This window comes from Xenopus laevis, chromosome 4L (assembly GCF_017654675.1).
Source record: "Xenopus laevis strain J_2021 chromosome 4L, Xenopus_laevis_v10.1, whole genome shotgun sequence".
Lineage (NCBI taxonomy): Eukaryota > Metazoa > Chordata > Amphibia > Anura > Pipidae > Xenopus > Xenopus laevis.
The window spans coordinates 15,484,103-15,498,330 of NC_054377.1; positions in this window are offsets into that span (position 1 = coordinate 15,484,103).

Here is a 14,228-nt window from a genome sequence, read left to right on the forward strand (position 1 = left end):
AAACACAACCCAAAAAGTGAATAATGGTTTCTCTGCTTGCAAAACAGTGGTCTAGTACTGAAACAAGTGCATTTTAGAATAAATACTGCACTTATCAATCATATTGTAATCCCATTAGATCAGTGCAGCTCTGCCCCCTGCAGATAACCATCATCATCCTCATCATCTCGTTATAAAGTGCCAGCAAGATACACAGTGCTTTAGACTAATTTATAACAAACCAAGGGTTACAGAATAGAAATGGTATCAGAGTTGCTTTTATATGGTCACAAGACTACCCACTGACTTCTAATATCCTTATCATTTACAGAAAGGGGTACATTATCCCTTATAATATACATGAGTGATAATCAGAGCTCCCTGTATAACTCAGCCTGCAGCCTTGTGCCTTTATATGGTCACAGGACCCCTCAGTGACTTCTAATATCCATATAATTTACAGTAGGGGGTACATATCCTAATAATACATGAGTGATACTCAGAGTTCCCTGTAAAACTCAGCCTGCAGCTTTGTGCCTTTATATGGTCACAGGACCACTCTGTGACTTCTAATATCCTTATCATTTACAGTAGGCACAGTACAAGTACAGTACAGTTAGAGTACCCTGTATAACTCAGCCTGCAGCCTTGTGCCTTTATACGTACACAGAACTCCTCAGTGACGTCTAATATCCTTATCATTTACAGTGGGGGTATATTATACCTTATAATATATGAGTGATACTCAGAGTTCCCTGTATAACTCAGCCTGCAGCCTTGTGCGTTTATTAGGGGTGCACCAAATCCAGGATTCGGCCTCGTGTTTTTATATGGTCATGAAACTCCTTGGCAACTTATAATATCCTTATATTTTACAAGAGGGGATACTTTATTCACTATACAATTTACAGTAGGGGGTAAATTATCTCTTTTAATACACGAGTGGCACTCGTACCCTGTATAACTCAGTCTGCAGCCTTTTGTCTTTATATGGTCAGAGGACCCTCGGTGACTTCTCATATCCTTATCATTTACAGTAGGGGGGGTGCATTATCCTTATAATACATGAGTGATACTCAGATACTCTCAATTTGGAGTTTCCCCCTCAAATAGGGCAAGAAAATGTACCACAGGTCCCTATAATGGTGTTTAAGAGCTCATTAAATTCTCTCCTGATAATAGTGCAGCTCTCTCTGCCCGGCAACAGCCTCACACTCCTTACATTGTATCTTTTCTGAGCCTGGCCTGGTCACATGATGCTGTGTGTGAGAGAGAATGTGTTATAAAATGTCTCCTCTTTAGTTTGGGGGAAGGGTGGAATCTACTTTTTTGTTTGTGTGTGAGAGACACTAAAGCAGTGATACCTAATCAGTGGCTCATGACCAACATACTGCTCCCCAACTTCTAATATCCTTACAATTTACAGTAGGGGGTACATTATTCTCAAAGTTCCCTGTATAACTCAGCCTAAGGGATGCCACCTGGCCGGTAAAAATGATGCTTGATGCCAATGTTATTAATAGGAAAAAACGGCAAGAATATAGGAAGGCCATATTTTTTTCCAGAAAAGGTGGCAACCCTACTCAGCCTGCAGCCTTGTGCCTTTATATGTTTAGAGAACCCTCAGTGATTTCTTATATCCTTATCATTTACAGTAGGGGGTACATTATCGCTTATAATAAATGAGTGATGCTCAGAGTTCCCTGTATAACTCAGCCTGCTGCCTTGTGTCTTTAGTTGGTCAGAGGACCCTTCAGTGACTTCTAATATCCTTATCATTTACAGCAGGGGGTACATTCTCATAATACATGAGTAATACTCAGAGTTCCCTATATAACTTAGCCTGCAGCCTTGTGCCTTTATACGGTCACAGGACCCCTCAGAGACTTCTAATATCCTTATCATTTACAGAAGAGGGTGCAATATTCCCTTTAATACATGAGTGATATTTAGAGTACCTTGTATAACTCAGCCTGCAGCCTTGTGCATTTATATGGTCACACGACCCCTCACAGACGTCATATGCCATGATCATTCACAGTAGGGGTAAATATCCTTATAATACATGAGTGATACTCAGTTAGGGTTGCCACCTTTATGTCTGGCTGAGACTGTGTGGGGGTCAGGTCTGTGATGTCAGTGGGCGTGTCTGTGACGTCAGTGGGCGGACCCGTGACATCAATGGACGGGGCTATGAAGTGGCGATTGGCCGATCGCCGTGTCAATCAAGGGAATCCCACTCGGTTTTCCTTATTTGGAAAACCGGGCAGGAAGTATAGACCCAGGCAGCCCCTCAAAATACCGGGCTGTCCGGGTCAAAACCGGACAGGTGGCAGCCCTATACTCAGTGTTCCCTGTATAACTCAGTCTGCAGCCTTGTGTCTTTACACGGTCACAGGATCCCTTAGTGACTTAATATCCCTATCATTTAGAGTAGGGGTTACATTATCCTTATAATACATGAGTGATACTCAGAGTTCCCTGTATAACTCAGCCTGCAGCCTTGTGCCTTTATATGGTCAGAGGACCCCTCAGTGACTTCTAGAATCCTTATCATTTACAGTAGGGGGTACATTATCCCTTATAATACATGTGTGATATTTAAAGTTCCCTGTATAACTAAGCCTGCGGCCTTGCGCCTTGTTATGTTCAGAGAACCCTCACTGATTTCTAATATCCTAATCATTAATAGCAGGGGGTACATTATTCTCATAATACATGAGTAATACTCAGAGTTCCCTGTATAACTTAGCCTGCAGCCTTGTGTCTTTATATGGTCACAGGACCACTCAATGACTTCTAATATCCTTATCATTTACAGTAGGGGGAGTACATTATCCTTATAATACATGAGTGATACTCAGATACTCTCAACTTGGAGTTTCCCCCTCAAATAGGGCAAGAAAATGTACCACAGGTCCCCATAATGGTGTTTAAGAGCTCATTAAGTTCTGATTCTCCTTCTCTCTCCTGATGATAGTGCAGCTCTCTCCGCCCGGCAACAGCCTCGCACTCCTTACATTGTATCTTTTCTGAGCTGGTCACATGGTGCTGTGTGTGTGTGAGAGATTGTGATAGAAAATTTCTCCTCTTCAATTTGGGGGAAGGGTGGAATCTACTTGTGTTTGTGTGTGAGAGAGACACTAAAGCAGTGATCCCTAACCAGTGGCTCATCACCAACATGTTGCTCCCCTACTTCTAATATCCGTATTATTTACAGTAGGGTGTACATTATCCCTTAAAATGCATGCGTAATACTCAACGTTCCCTGTATAACTCAGCCTGCAGCCTTGTGTCATATGTTTAGAGAATCCTCAGTGACTTCTAATATCCTTATCGTTTACAGTAGGGGTACATATCCTTATAGTATATGAGTGGTACTCAAAGTTCCCTGTATAACTCGGACTGCAGCCTCGCTGCCTTCATATTGTCACATGACACCTCAATGACTTCCAATATCCTCATCATTTACAATAGGGGGTACATTATCTCTTATAATACATGAGTGATACTGAGTTCCCTGTATAACTCAGCCTGTAGCCTTGTGTCTTTACATGGTCAGAGGTCCCCCCTCAGTGACTTTTAATATCCTTATCATTTACAGAATAGACATACATTATCCCCTTTAATATGTGAGTGATATTTAGAGTACCCTGTATAACTTAGCCTGCAGCCTTGTGCCTTTATATGGTCACATGACCCCTCAGAGACTTCATATGCCATTATAATTTACAGTAGGGGGTACATATCCTTATAATACATGAGTGATACTCAGAGTTCCCTGTGTAACTCAGCCTGCAGCCTTGTGTCTTTATGTGGTCAGAGGACCCCTCAGTGATTTCTAAAATCCTTATCATTTACAGTAGGGGGTACATGAACCCTTATAATACAAGAGTGATATTCAGAGTCACCTGCATAACTCAGCCTGCAGCCTTGTGCCTTTATATGGTCACACGGCCCCTCAGAGACTTCATATGCCATTATAATTTACAGTAGGGGGTACATATCCTTATAATACATGAGTGATACTCAGAGTTCCCTGAGTAACTCAGCCTGCAGCCTTGTGTCTTTATGTGGTCAGAGGACCCCTCAGTGATTTCTAAAATCCTTATCATTTACAGTAGGGGGTACATTAACCCTTATAATACATGAGTGATACTCAGAGTCACCTGCATAACTCAGCCTGCAGCCTTGTGTCTTTATACGGTCAGAGGACCCCTCAGTGATTTCTAAAATCCTTATCATTTACAGTAGGGGGTACATTAACCCTTATAATACATGAGTGATACTCAGAGTCACCTGCATAACTCAGCCTGCAGCCTTGTGTCTTTTTATGGTCAGAGGACACCGCAGTGATTTCTAATATCCTTATCATTTACAGTAGGGGGTGCATTATCCTTATAATACATGAGTGATACTCAGATACTCTCAACTTGGAGTTTCCCCCTCAAATAGGTCAAGAAAATGTACCACAGGTCCCCTTTTATATGCAATGCTCACTGTTAAAAAAAAGGTTGGGACCCCTGCACTAAAGTGTGAGTTTGTGAGTGAGTGAGCATCACTGTGCAGGTGATAGGGGACACTTCTACTGATTGTTTGCTGGTCCTCCTTAAACCAAGCCAATACGTCTCTTAATTTAAGCAATTATTAAAGGGGTTAAACCTTTTTAAAATAGATTTCTGTCAGCTGATAAAATTTCATAGTAACGACATTTAAATCCATTAAGATGTGTTATTTTTTTTGCAGTTGAACAAAGTGGTGCACATGCACAGCCACAACCACTGCTGAACATGGTATATAAATATATATATTATATATTATATAAATCGACACAGCACTCCATCTTCATAAGCAGTAAAACTTGTATTACATCAGATAAGCAATCAGCTACATTTCGCCACCTGCAACTCTTCAGGTGCTCTGAATGTGTATGGGACATATTTGTATGTATTGAAAATGACAAATCAACTTAATCCCTGACTGATCAATAGGGATGCACCGATTCGGTTCAAATCCTTATGTCCGGCTCAACCGAATCCTAATTTGTATATGCGAATTAGGGATAAGGAGGGAAATCACGTGACTTTTTGCCACAAAACAAGGAAGTAAAAATGTTTTCCCTTCCCCCTCTAATTTGCATATGCAAATTAGGATTTGGATTCGGTTCGTTATTCGGCCGAATCTTTCATGAAGGATTCGGGGGTTCGGCCGAATCCAAAATAGTGGATTCGGTGCATCCCTACTGATTAATAAGCACTTCCTTATTTGTTTTGTCAGGACAGACCAACAGGTATTTTCTTGTGAATGTACCTAACAACTCTATGTTACACAATAACCCTCTCCACTTTCATGCAGTGTCCTGTTGCTGAATTTATAAAGACCCCTATGTTCCAGTGCTGTGGGCTCAGTGTTTAGTGACAGGCACAGAATGTGGCCCCTCCAGCGTTTCAGGTGCAATGTGTTGTCCCCATTGCTTCATGATTGCTTGTGGCCCCTTTAGCATTTCATGACAGGCACAATGTTTGCCCCCCTAGGGTTTCATGACAGATACAGTGTTTGGCCCCCAGCATTTCATGACTGGCAAAGTGTTTGCCCCCCAGTGTTTCATGACTGGCTGATTGTGTGGCCCCTCAGGGGTTCATGACAGGTGCAGTGTGTGGCCCTCAGCGTATCATGACTGGCACATTGTGTGGCCCCTCAGGAGTTCATGACAGGTGCAGTGTGTGGCCCTCAGCGTATCATGACTGGCACATTGTGTGGCCTCTCAGGGGTTCATGACAGGTGCAGTGTGTGGCCCTCAGCGTATCATGACTGGCACATTGTGTGGCCCCTCAGGAGTTCATGACAGGTGCAGTGTGTGGCCCTCAGCGTATCATGACTGGCACATTGTGTGGCCCCTCAGGAGTTCATGACAGGTGCAGTGTGTGGACCTCAGCATATCATGACTGGCACATTGTGTGGCCCCTCAGGAGTTCATGACAGGTACAGTGTGTGGCCCTCAGCGTATCATGACTGGCACATTGTGTGGCCTCTCAGGGGTTCATGACAGGTGCAGTGTGTGGCCCTCAGCATGTCATGATACATACAAGACGTGACCCTGCTGCAGCATTTTACCAGCAGGTGTAGATAAGCAGGGCTGTCTTGGAGAGTGTGTTTGGTGCAGTTCTGGCCAAAATGAATAATAGAAGAAAAAAAACTTTGGGTTGTACCAACACGATTACCAGCATTGTAACATGTAAATGTGTTATTAGGGCTAAACCAGTTTATAAGTAAATTCTGACAGAAGTTTAACCTCTTTGTTTAAAGTCATAGACCAAATCAATAGCAAACATTTGCCAGACTGTATCTCTGTAATGGGCTTTCCCTAAACCCCCTTGGGAATAGTGCCACATGATCTGGTCCCTCCCCAGTGCACAAGATCTATGGGAGAGGTAAGAGCTCAGTCATTGTTCTGTTCATTAAAAAGTGTCCTATTCTGTTCTAAGGGTTCATTTCTCCTCTGCAATAAGCTGTGTGTCCCCTGCTATAGTCACTGTGTTCTGTGCAGCAACTCTACTGCACTGCAGGACAGACTATAGTTTATAGTGAAGCCCTGCAGGTCACATGGTGCATCCCAAGATGGCCGCTGTCTAAGGAATCAGCACAGTCTGAGCAGCAGAACCCTGATATCTCTGCAGCTTTTCTCTTCTCACTGAGTCTGGTTTACCTTATACCGTGTGATCTGAGACTATACAAATCCTGTAACATGTTTCTGGGGATATAGAGCAATAACTGCCCATTGTAATGTAAGATGGCCAGTTGGTAGGGTTGCCACCTTTTGTGGAAAAAAATACCGGCCTTCCTATATATTTAATATTTTCCCCTATTAATAACATTGCGATCAGCCATCATTTTTACTGGCCAGGCCGGTAAAATACCGGTCTGGTGGCAACCTTAGCAGTGGGCCCTGCAGTATACATGACATGGGTTTCCCTACTGATATTCCTTTTCCATTTTTACAGCTAATTGGTTAAAGCACTAGGTAATTAAAGAACAACACAATTTAAACACACTGGAGGGTGTAGATTTATAAAGCATCAGCTGATGGTGCTGTGCCACCACGTTTTACCCCACACATTGATAATCCTTGAACCAGCCTGGGTGGGCACATGTGCACTACTCTAGTGTCTTTGGAGTTCACTGTACTGCGTGTGCAAGGGGTATCTGGTAAAGGGTAAAAAAACTAAAAAAAAAAAGATTGTATGTGTGTAATAAAATGTCTTGCTGATAAAGCAATTTGTTAACATTTGCAATATAATCTGTTACCACAACAACAGGACACCGAAATGACTGCTGGCAGTATCCTAACTCCTTAGGGTAGGACTCCACGGGCTATCTTGGCGTGATCCGGCGCGCTGCGCAAAAATGCTGGCGTCAAGTCAGAGGCAGCGGAAATAACGTAAGTAGTAGCATTGTCGGATGGTGTTGCATCGTTGATCCAATCGACACACTGCATCTGCATCTGACAGTCGGGTCGCATCGGATCAACGCTGTGACTTCATTCGACATTTCCATATCCATAATAATATCCAATATTCCACAATATTTCCGTTGCATCCGTCGTGACGCCTGCGTTTTTGCGCGGCGCGTCTGATCGCAACAAAATCGCCTGTGGGGTCCAACCCTTAGTAAGTGGGAGTAACCCTGTGAGTACCAGTCTTCACTGACACTTTAGAGAGAAAGGAATTTTTTTACAGTTAGGGCTGCCACCTTTGCTCCTTTTCAGACAGAGGGCTAGATGTATGATATTAGGGGTGAAGCTTGCAATGCTGGCGGGATATTGATGTTTAGGGTGGGTAGTAATGTCAGGGTACAGGGCTATGTCATGGCAATAATTGGCTGGATTCTGCATCAATCAAGGCTGTGTCCTGTCAGGATTTGAGAACTAGTTTATTGAAAAAGGAAAGAATCAACTCTTATCAATTAAAATAATCTCCTTGCTCCTCAGACACCCAAGGAGTTACGAAACACACTTAAAAAGTAGAAGAAAGAAAGGAACTTTGTTTGTGACTGTATAAGATTCTTTACGTAGTTTTTTTTTTTAAAAAAAAAAACGTTACCAATTTCCAATACTTTAACGTGTTACCCTTTAGATTTATAGTTGGTTACGGATTGATAGTCACTTCTATTAGAATAACCCACTAGCCTTTTACCGCTTTTTCACTTCAATTGATTTGTTCACAGTAATTTATTTACACCTCCCCAATCAAATCCACTCAATGAATTAAATATAAAGTGCCGCGTGCTATGGTTTCACATCTGTGCAATTACTGAACCCACAGCACTTTAAGAACGGTGAGGTACGAACAAGGATGGATAGGCAGCAAAAAATCATGGTTAAATGGATACTGTCATGGGAAAACATGTTCTTTTCAAAATGCATCCGTTAATAGTGCTGCTCCAGCAGAATTCTGCACTGAAATCCATTTTTCAAAAGAGCATTTTCAAAAGATTTTGTTATATTCAGTTTTGAAATCTTACATGGGGCTAGACATATTGTCAGTTTCCCAGCTGCCCCCAGTCATGTGACTTTTGCTCTGATAAACTTCAGTCACTCTTTACTGCTGTACTGAAAGTTGGAGTGATATCACCCCCCCCCCAGCAGCCTAACTACAGAATAATGCGAATATAACCAGATAGTAGCTCCTTAACACAAGATAACAGCTCCCTGGAAGATCTAAGAACAGCACTCAATAGTAAAAGCCAAGTTCCACTGAGACCTGATTCATTAAGTAGAAGAAACAACAGCCTGCCAGAAAGAAGTTCCATCCTAAAGTGCAGACACAAGTCACATGACTTGGACAGCTGGGAAACTGAAAATATGTCTAGCCCCAGATTTCAAAATTGAATATAAAAAAATATGTTTGCTCTTTTGAGAAATGGAACAGCACTATTAACTGATGCGTTTTGGAAAAAACATGTTTTCCCATGACAGTATCCCTTTAAGCACCAGCAGCAAAACAAGTAACTAGGAAGCCTGGTCAGGATCTGAAAAACACATTATCAGTTTTGCCATCATAAGAAAGTGCCAACAAAATATAAACTCTGACACATATATATTATACGTGTTATCTGAAATACTATGGGCATGGGTTTGGAGAAGAATCTATAACTTGGATTAATATACCCTAAGACTGCTAAAAATCATTTAAACATTAAATAAATCAAATAGGAATGCTTTGCCTCCTGCATGGATTCATGTAACTTAGTTATCAAGTACATTTATGGGATCTGTTATCTGGAAACCCGTTATCCAGAAAGCTCATATATATTATAAAAATAATCCACATTTTTAAAAATGATTCCCTTTGCTCTGTGATAATAAAACAGTAGCTTGTACTTGATCCCACCTAAGATATAATTAATCTTTATTGGAAGCAAAATCAGCCTATTGGGTTTATTTAATGTTTATGTGATATTTTAGTAGACTTAAGGTATGAAGATCAAAATTACAGAAAGATCTCTTATCCGAAAATGCTCAGGTCCCAAGCATTCTGGATAACAGTATCCTTGTATTTGATTCAAGCTAAGATATAATTAATCTTTATTGAAAGCAAAACCAGCCAATATAATGTTTACATGATTTTCTAAAGGACTTAAAGTATGAAGATCCAAATTACAGAAAGATCCATTATCCAGAAAACCCCAGGTCCCGAGCCTTCTGGATAACAGGCCTCATACCTCAACAAGCTCCTGACAGTAGGAAGTGTTTGTTTAAATTACAAAAAAATGTCATTCCTTTATTCTGAGGTTTCTGGATACACTGAATAAACTTAGTTAACCTATCAAAGTTTTCCACCACAACAACAGTAGCAGTACTAGTCTAATAGACCTGCAACCTTTAGGAGTGGCTGCTTGTTGATTACACAGGGGCAGGGTGGCCCTATCCAGAGAAGTGAAGAGACCGGTGGTCCCACAGGGAACCTATTCTCATTCAACCTGCAACATTTAAGCTCAGACAATGGCTTGTGAGCCAAAATCATCTTCAGGTTGCCCAGAAAGTCCTTAAAGGAGAACTAAAGAAGTAGACTAGAAATGTTGTACATAATGTTTTGTGCTTCTGTACCAGCCCAAGGCAACCACAGCCCTTTAGCAGTAAAGATATGTGTCTCCAAAGATGCCCCAGTAGCTCCCCATCTTCTTTTCTGCTGATTCACTGCCATGTTCTGTGCTACTGTCACTTACTAAGCTTAGGGACCCACTCACAATATACAGTACACATAGAATAGAAATGTCACAATATAAGGCTGATTAGTAATTAATATGTATAATTACTACATGGCAGTACAGAAACCAGTGCAATTAGAATCAGAATTTTATAATCAGCAAACCTGTAGCTTCAGCTTTTATTACAGGACCTCATTTTCTTTGAAACGACCCCTAAGCTTAGCTTCTCAACAACTGCTCAGAGCCCACTGAGCATGTGAGTGTCACAGACACTTTCCAATATCCAGCCAACTTGTAACGTAATTTCCATATAAAGATCTACAGTCTGCTGTATTGAACCAAACTACCTGCAATAAAGACTATATACGTATTCCTCAATGCTTCTTTATTATACACAAACCTCTACTTCTCATTGACCCACCTATACTGTCTTGTGGATCTATTGCTCTGTGTTTGGCCTCTCAAAGGCGATTATTCCCAAACTATTATACCTGCTATCCCAGAGACACCGTCCCTTCCCAGAGACTATTATCCCACTGTTACTATAGACACCATCTCTCCCTACTATACCTGCTATCCCACAGTCACACTCCCTTCCCAGAGACTTTTATCCACTGTTACTATAGACACATCTCTCCCTACTATACCTGCTATCCCACAGTCACACTCCCTTCCCAGAGACTATTATCCACTGTTACTATAGACACCATCTCTCCCTACTATACCTGCTACCCCACAGTCACACTCCCTTCCCAGAGACTATTATACCACTGTTACTATAGACACCATCTCTCCCTACTATACCTGCTATCCCACAGTCACACTCCCTTCCCAGAGACTATTATCCACTGTTACTATAGACACCATCTCTCCCTACTATACCTGCTATCCCACAGTCACACTCCCTTCCCAGAGACTATTATCCACTGTTACTATAGGCACCATCTCTCCCTACTATACCTGCTATCCCACAGTCACACTCCCTTCCCAGAGACTATTATCCCACTGTTACTATAGGCACCATCTCTCCCTACTATACCTGCTATCCCACAGTCACAATAAATAATAAAGGGCTGTTCCATTGTGGCAGTAACAGTCTTATTTTGCATGTGTGCAAAGAGGCAAGGATGTTATTTGATTTCTGTTAATTATCAGTTAAATGCTAAATTGCCCTTACATTAGGTAAACTGGGTCCTACATGGTAGCCTCCACAGCCACAAAGAAACTGATTTATATAGACTGTATTATGGCTATGGCACACATAGATCCAGGGCAGACATTCAAAATAGACTCTGGCATGTCAAGTTCACAGAGGCCCAACAACCCCCCCTCGAACAACCCAATAAACAGTGACTGCCTATGGCATCTTACAGCAGCCCCTTTCAGGGTCAGACTGGGGGGCCCGGGGCTCACCGGGGTTGCTGTCCAGGGCCCCCATCCGGACCCCTCTGCTGTGCCTCCACTGCGTGCACCACCCCCCGCCACGCTGCCCAGTGTGTATGCTTATGCGCCGGTGCACATGCGCACCTAGTTTTATAAGCGGCGCAGCAGGAAGAAACTTTAAAAATTGCGGATCTGGGTCAGCGGCAGGGCTCGTCCGACACTTGGCTTTTTCCAGAATGTACAGATTGCCAGTCTGGGCCTGTGTCAGAACACCCATTCATAGTACATGAAAGTGTGTGTGCTAATCAATCCTGCCAAAGATCTAAGGCCAGGGTATTAGTAAATTATAGTAAAATGTATATTAAGCATTTCTTTTTTTTATGTCACCAGCCCTTCAAAAGTTTCCTTACCACCCCTTAAAAAGTCCAGTACTTATGGCTGCACACAAACATGGCTGCCATATTGCTTGCAACTCAGCAATGCTCAGTATAACAGATTCACTTGTAGTTAAAACTGTTTTGACAGGTCCCTTTACGAGAACATGGGTTCTTCAACATGCTTTCAGCTTGGCCTTTCCAGTGTATTGTAACTGGAAGATGCGGGCCAGATTTTCAATGTGGATGCCCCTAGGCCGGATGGTCCTAGCACCTGTACTCCCCTCCCCCACAAGTGCATGCGCCAGGGCATCCCCATTGCTCTTCAGAAAGCAGCTGGGTCGCATGCCACCCCTATTATTTTGCCACCCTATACTCAGGTGCCACAAATCTGGCCCTGGGAGAATGCTGGGGTGGGGGCAATAAAATCTGTATGAGTGCAATTTAGGGATGCACTGAATCCAAGATTCGGTTCAGGATTAGGCTAGGATTCGGCCTTTTTCAGCAGGATTCGGATTTGGCCGAATCCGTCTGCCTGGCCGATCCAAATCCTAATTTGCATATGCAAATTAGAGGCAGGGAGGGAATCAAGTGACTTTTTGTCACAAAACAATGAAATAAAAAAATTTTCCCCTTCCCATCCCTAATTTGCATATGCAAATTAGGATTCAGATTTGATTCGGCCAAATCTTTTGCAAAGGATTTGGGGGTCCGGCCGAATCCAAAATAGTGGATTCGTTGCATCCCTAGTGCAAATCCTAAGGACTAAAGGAAACCTGCCCTGTCCATGCTATGGCAGCAAATTTTAGAGCAATGAAAAATAATTAATAAAATCTTACTCATGTGTGGAGCAATATGACATCTCTCATATGCTGAATAGATGCTAATTAAACAGAAAAGGGCAAGTAAGTGCAATATAAACACACCATAAATACAACATACTTGTTATATAAAAGCCGTTACAGGGATAGCTTCATGAATGTATGCATGAAATCTCGTTTTTAGACAACCAAACCCAAACATGCCTTTCTAGACTATTAAGCAGAATAATATAAAATGTAAACAAGCACTGCACTCTAGAGGAGAGGAAGGGGACTGTGGCCTAGTCTTCCAAAACAAAACCTCTTCCATGCAAATTCAGATCCCTGGAGAGATTCAATCTCAAATTATGAAGATTCATTGAATTAAAAGATATCTTAAGGGTCAGGGCATACAGGCAGATTCGGAGAGATCAGTCGCCCGGCAACAAATCTCATCTTCTTCGGGGCTAACTGCCTTCCGCTGCCTTACGCCGGCTAGAATGTAAATTGCCTGGGGGACGGCACTCAGAGCACTTCATTTCCAAAGTCACCTCACGAGGAAACTTCGGTCGTGCCCTGACCCTTAAAACTCAGACCTGTTGAAATTCGATATAAGTCAATGGGGGGGGGCGTGGATTTATACTTGAACCAGTCATTAAAGTTGACGTTCAATGCTTTTATATTTTTGAGAACTTCAAGGACCAGTAACATCAAAACATTTTTTTTTAAAAAATTCGTTAGTTTAGAACGAAAAAAAACACCAAGACAAATTTTACTTTAAAATCACAAAGTCTTTATTAAGAAATAACTTACCAAAACTCCAGTTCCGCTCCTCTTCAGAAAAGGTAACAGGACGACCATCCATCCTGCGTCGCTCGATTCCTCCTCCCTGGCTATTCTACTGATAGGTCTTTGGTGGAGGAGCAACGCAGGGGAGTGGGGCATCAGCAGGTCCCCATCCATTTCCTCTTCTTCCTCTGCCCGTGTCTTCTCCCACCACATCTGCAAAAGGCAAAGCATAAGGCTGCTGGGGCTATGGGGAGAGACCTTTACTCTCCCCCCTTCTAACTGATGCCAACCCCCACACTCCGCACTGGGCAGCAAAGCTATGGGGGCACACAGGTAATATCATGGAGGAACAGACTGGGCAAAGTCCTGGGGCCCTAAGTGAGCCAGATCCAGGGGCCTCCCCACCCCCTCTGCACTTTGTGGCCCCATAGACTACATTCTTCAGCCGGACTTTGGCTGTAGGAAAGAGATCCCGGTGAAGGGCAACTCCAGCCCTCTGCACAGCCGCCCCGGGAAACCCTACTCCCAGCCCAGACTTTGACACACCAGACAGTTCCAAGGGCAGCGACTCGAACCGGCTCTGCTCCTGGTGGGCCCCAACAGCCTTATGTTTTGCCTTTTGCAGATGTGGTGGGAGAAGACACAGGCTTAGGAATAAGAGGAAGGCTCTTTGACTTCCACAATATATCTAAAATGG